Raw genomic sequence first — 6,310 nt, 5'->3', positions numbered from 1 at the left:
GAAAGAAATGCAAAATGAAAAATTGGCAAGTGTCCTACATTTTTCAGTCTTTATAAATGCCATGCCGAACAAAAATCACATAACTCATTATGACGGTGTATTTATGAAAACTGACCAACCTTTAAGACATGACTGTGATTGGTGACGCTATAGACCTAAGCAAATCTTTGGTTAATTGTAACTTTAGTTGAGTTAGAAGAGAGCTTAACAAAGCAACTCATAATTCATACTGAGTGCCTACCATACGATTCTTTTTCTCTATTCTTCTTTTCTACTTACAACCTTGCATACATGTATGTATTTGTTTACTCTAATTTTTTTTCCATTCATCATTTGATTATCCTCAAATTGACTTGTGATAATCATTTGTTATGAAAGGCATAGATTGTTCCTTATTTGAAAAACAAGCACCTTTATGTCTCCAATTTCGAAATTTCAGCACTGGCATATGCATGATTAGATGATTCTTAGTGCAATTATCTCTTCTCTATCTGAGAAGATTCTTACTCGTGGTTAAAAATACCACTTCTTGTGACGTCTGACATGCATTAGAATGCATGTTCACCTCTCAATCTCGCGAACAATGCAAATTCATTATCAGCTCACCACTTTGAAGAAAGGCAACTCTTCCATTGCTGATTATTTTCACCAGTTCACTACACTGGTTGATACTCTTGTTGCCATCGACCAACCTCTTAATGATTTTGAACTAATCTCCTTCCTTTTGGCTGGTCTTTGGATCTGACTATGATTCATTTGTCACATCCGTTTCTACACAGGTTGATCCTCTCTCCATTGAGGACTTATATGGGCACTTATTAGCCTAAGAACTTCGGCTTGAACAACAATGGCCCACTGCTGATCTCTGAACAACAACAGCCCACTGTTGATCTCTCTCTTGCTAGAGCGAATTTTGCAAGTCGAAATTCTCGCGGTGGCGGAGGTGGTCGCCAAAACTCCTCTCCTGCACTTGGTCGTGGCTCTCCTTCCTCCAACCAGAAAAATAACAGAGGCCAGGGGCATGGTCGTGGCAATGGAAATTCTTCATCCACAACTCGTCCAGTTTGTCTGGTGTGCAACAAGACAGGACATTCAGCACTAAATTGTTATCATCAGTATGACAATTCCTATTCCACTAATTCAACCAATATGCCAGATGTCACGAGAAGTGGTACATTTACCACATGAGTAAGAGTCTTATCGGATAGAGAAGAGATAATTGCACTAAAAATCATCTCATCTTGTAGATGCCAGTGCTGATTCCGGATTTTGGAGAGTCTGAGTGCCTCCAGCTGCTACAAAGGTGATGATTTGAGGTGGAGGAGGTGCAGTTACATCTAGCCATAAAGGTGCTAGCCTTTCAAATAAGGAACAATTTGTGTCTTCCATAATAGAAAATTATCGCGAGTCAATTTGAGGGTAATCAAATGACGAATGATAGTGAGTGAGGTAGGAGGAGTGAGAGGGGTGGGAGTAATGGTGGTATGGGCGGTAGAGGCTGAAGAGGATGATAAAGCCAATTAATAAGACGAAGAGGATGATGAATCCACTTAATAAGACGTGAGACACTTTACCTCTGATACCATGTAAACACAGATAATAGAATTGTTTTCCAGCCTAACCTTATACGATTACAGGCCTTTCATTTATATTAGAATTGTTACAGGGAGTTGTTGCAGATACAAGAGTTTGAAATACAAAATAACTCTATTCTATCTTATCACAATCTAGAGTTATTACAATTTGTATTTCGTATTTTGACCATTCTATCACAACTGTAATGCAGCTGAATATACAGCTAGATTGGATATGAATTAGATCTTATCCTTAACAATGCTCAACATGAGATTCTTTTACCCGTCACTCATCAGGAACAGGACATCAAGTTGTCCATGCAAGAACTAACCAATATATATCCATACCTCATGGAGTCGATGAATTTAGAAGATCCCAAAGAAGAAGCTCACTCTCAAAATCTCTATTTCCTAGACAAGGCTATTCTGTCAGAATTGAAACAAGAATGGGAACAAGTTAAAGAAATTGAATGAATCCATAATTTTGGGTGGCTAGATAACTCATCTTATGGCTACTTTCATGAATTCCTTTGAAACTTTCAAGCTTCAAATATTTCGTGAGGAATGGGTAATGTGATAATTCTTACACTATCAACTTCCTCTTTTCGAGCTTAAAAAAAACAACCATACTCAAGAGAACTCAATTCTTTCTTTCTTTTTTTGAGGGAAAGAGAACTCAATTCTAAAAGGAAGAATGACTATTTTTAAATGAGGGTGAGTATGCATGCCTCAAGCATGGTTGGCGTACGCATTTCATGCATATGCATGCTTACATTAGTTTAATTTAAATTTATTATGGAGCTCTATGATAAGGCTAATTTAAATTAATCAATGGTCCTTTCTTTAGTCGGCTTAGATCAATTTCTTAGAGTTTGAATATATTTTCTTTTCTTTATGGATGATCTGGCATTTGGAGTAAATAAAAATGATTTGAATTAAATTAATTAGACTCTATGAATAAAGTAGTTTTCATAAGTAGGGAAATTTCAAATTTGATTTAATTTGTGATTTTCCGCATCTAATTTGATTATTTGATTTTTTTATTTATTTATGAGAGACTTGTAATTGCTAATTAATTTTTTGTTTTCAATTTCTTTTTGAGGAAAATTTGTTTGTTTTCAAATTTGAATTTTGAAAGGTATCCCTTACCTTATGATATGATCCTAATAACAAAATAATTCCTTGGTATTTGTTTCGTAATAATTGTATAATTATTATATGGATACACCTTAAATAACTCTTTAATTAATTATGATCTACTACAACAAGAGAAATTATTAAGTAGTTTCGAAATACAAGGTTGACACTCCAAGACTAATAAGATTGTGCCATATGGCCCATATCTTCAATATGACACGCCATCTTACTCAGTTTTAATGTCGTTTTAAAAGAAAATAAGTCTAGTACCACAACAACTTCCACTACCTTTACTACAATTTGCCTATGTGATAAGTAGTAAAGATAATATAATAGGTTCATGATTCTACCACTAACAGGTCACCATATAAAAAAATTGTAGTAAAACAGATTTTCTCCTTAGCAGAATAAGTTTGAAATTAATTGTGGTAATATACTTTCTCCTTAGAAGAAGAAACGCTTTCTAAAGAAGATTAAAATTAGTGTAAAAGGCCCTTTTAGTGGGCTATGAAGAAGTTGTAACCAATTGGGCCAAGAGCTCATGAGTTGACTTAGGGGAAAAAAAAAATCTATACGTCACGGATCTAGTCTTATGGTGGTATTGGCTGGGCTTTTGTTTTCCCGAGAATCTGGCTGGGCTTGAGGTTGAAATTACAAAATTAATGTCTTTTTGTTCTTATCTGTTGCTAGCCTGAGCTATGCTTTATTAATTAAAAAATGGAAGGAAAAAAAAAAAAACTTGTTTGGGTGTAAATGAGAATTGATACATTTACAACATTTTCTTAATAAATTTTAAATGATAAATTATTATTAGTGAACAAAAAATTAATTTCAGTAACAGGTATAAATTATAATTAGTATCAACCTATCTTCTAAATTTTGTTATGAAAATATTGCAAATATAACACTTTTTGTTATGAGTGCATTTACATACTTGTAGGCTAACAACTCAAAAAATAAGACTCAAATGATCTGATTATTACATAGAGTTAATTAATTTTTTCTTTATAATGAAAAATCAAAATATTATTGTGTAATTGCTGATTTTTCATACTGATATGTCAACATATCATAAACAAAAAATTGGATGTTGATGAGCTTTTCCTTAAAAAGAAATCCCCTGTTTTCTCCTAAGACCTTTTGAATGTGACATAGCCAAAGGGAGGAACATTATCAAGTTATAGTCTCTATAATTTTTTATTTGATTAATATTTTAAAATCCTATAGATGAATTATATACTTTTCTTATTTTTAACACACACACATTAAATTTTTGTGTTGATTGGATGTTATTTACCATGTATCAATAACCTCATATATTGTATATAATTTGTAAAGTATAAAAAGCTTGAAATTTAAATTAACTTTCTGTAGGTGAGATAGTTATTGATCCTTGATGAATATGAAATTTTACAAGCATTGAGGGTACATGGAGAAAATATAATTCAAATGTGGATTTGTCAAAATATGCATTCAATCAAAGATCTTGAGAAATGTAAAATTATCAAAATTTACACAAAATGTAACTTGAATCCAACCTATATTGTATATATTCTTTTGAGAACTTCTGTTATTATTATGGTTTTTCAAACAATTTGATAGCAAACATGTACTTATTTATGCGAATGAAAGGTTTTTAGTGTCCTTTGAACAATGATAATTTGTCCTAAAAGGAAATACGTACATCATAATTACACATTATATCACTAATCACTTGCAAACTCTCCTATCTGGATAGCTACATTATTTATAGCTTCCCTATAGAGTATAGAGAAATCAATCTCAAGCTGGGGGCTTTTCTGGGCAGGTTGTTTATGATGTCACATATAACTATATAAGGAAGCTTCAGCAATGGTTGAATGAAATTGAACGCAATGGAAGTGAAATTGTGAACAAACTCCTGGTTGGTAACAAGTGTGATCTCAGAGCAATAAAGTTGTGTCTTGTGAGACAACCATGGTAATACATTTGCAGGTTTTCCATCGCCTCTCTGTTGAAAAGACTCAAACTTCATAAGTCTCTCTTTGTATTGCTTGGACGTGCTGCCTTCTTTGCTAGGCAAAAAATGTTTGTGTCGATATGTGATATATACTATTGTATTTGTTGTGAAGTAGAGTTTTAGGCATAAAAGTTAAGAAGATACTGAAACTCATGATTTTATTATAATATATTTGCTTGGAGTTTTTTCACTTCAAGTTGAAAATGTTTTCTATGTAAAAGTTTGTGTTATTGTGTTTAGATGATTCTTTTTATTATTGATTTGAAATATTGCAGACTTGTCAATGTTAGTTGTTTTTTATTTATTATTTATTATTTATTTTTAAGATTGGTTACAAATATTTGTTGGATTTTTTTAATTCATGTAAGACTAACCTGTGGCTGTCAGCTGTGGCCCAACATTATTAACATAAAATTTGGAAGAAATGTTGATTGAAAAATGCTGTTACTAAGTCTTGAATTCTAAAAATTATATTAATACTAATAAGAAGATAATTATTAAAAAAAAAAAAACCTTGTGCAATACATGGAATAAAAGCTAGTGTGTACATGATATGGTAACTCTTAATTTTTTGGTCCTGGCAATAAGATGATATTTCTTATTTGCCTATGAGAGTTTGTAGCTAACAATAATACAAGCAAACTTTCCGCCAAATATCAAAGGAATATTTCTGTTGAAATTCCATTTTGTACTCATTAGTGTCCCCTTCAATTCTTTTTCTTTTTCTAATATTAGCCACAAAGTTCATTCAAGAATCAAGATATTTATGAGTGAGTTATACTTTTTTTATTTTATTTTAAAAGTTAGTATTTTTTCTATTTTATAAGGGGAAAAATATTTGTACTTTGATAATCCACCCAAATGTAAGAAAGGGACAAGTCAGACATGGGTGGCCAAATAGTTTCAGAACAGAGACATTTTGCTACTTGTTTTGGGTGAAAGGGGCAAATGCCCATTTTAGCCGACATGAGTTTATTCATTTATTAATGAGTGGTGTTGGGTCTCTTTCTCAAAAAAAGAAAAAGATTTATTTATTTTTCGGTTTAGTTAATGCTACCATTAACCCGAAGGAGACATAACACAACAAGACTACAAGATAGGATCATCATATCTCCATCTCCATCTCCATCTTATGGGCAATTATCCCACCTTATTTAAAAAGGGTCCATACGTTTTTGATATTTTCAAAAGGATACAACACTATCGGAAAGGCATAATATGATTATTTTGGCCACACTAACTCAGAGTGTATTTGAATACCGCTTATTATGTTGAAATTGAAAAATTATTGTTGAAAGTATTGTAGATAAAAGTAAAAGTTACTTGAAATAGTATAGTGGGCTCATGAATAGTGCCAAAAAGTGCAGTGGAGCCCATGAATAGTAACAAAAATAAGCTGAATAGTGAAATAATTTAGATTTTTCATTATCATCCAAACACACGCTCAATTATTATTTTTGGCTGGTGCATAGAAATAAAAACTTTTTTATTATAATAAAGGACAAAGTTTAACTACAAAATTGGTTGTAACTTAAAGTTACAACCTTACTCAATAAAATAAATATTAATATATGTTTTAAAATTCTAATCGTTGATTTGT

At 31.9% G+C, this 6,310-nt stretch overlaps 1 non-coding gene across 1 annotated transcript; it reads left to right on the top strand.

Annotated features, from left to right (window-relative positions):
* Positions 1 to 691: 691 nt before the first annotated feature.
* On the top strand, positions 692 to 829 carry LOC142641803 (small nucleolar RNA Z247). Its single transcript, XR_012845480.1, has one exon. It is a non-coding gene; the product is annotated as a small nucleolar RNA Z247 (small nucleolar RNA).
* Positions 830 to 6,310: the final 5,481 nt, after the last annotated feature.

Source organism: Castanea sativa, chromosome 6 (assembly GCF_040712315.1).
Source record: "Castanea sativa cultivar Marrone di Chiusa Pesio chromosome 6, ASM4071231v1".
NCBI classification, from domain to species: domain Eukaryota; kingdom Viridiplantae; phylum Streptophyta; class Magnoliopsida; order Fagales; family Fagaceae; genus Castanea; species Castanea sativa.
The sequence above is the reverse complement of the archived record's forward strand: the minus strand, read 5'-3'. Positions and strand labels throughout refer to the sequence as shown.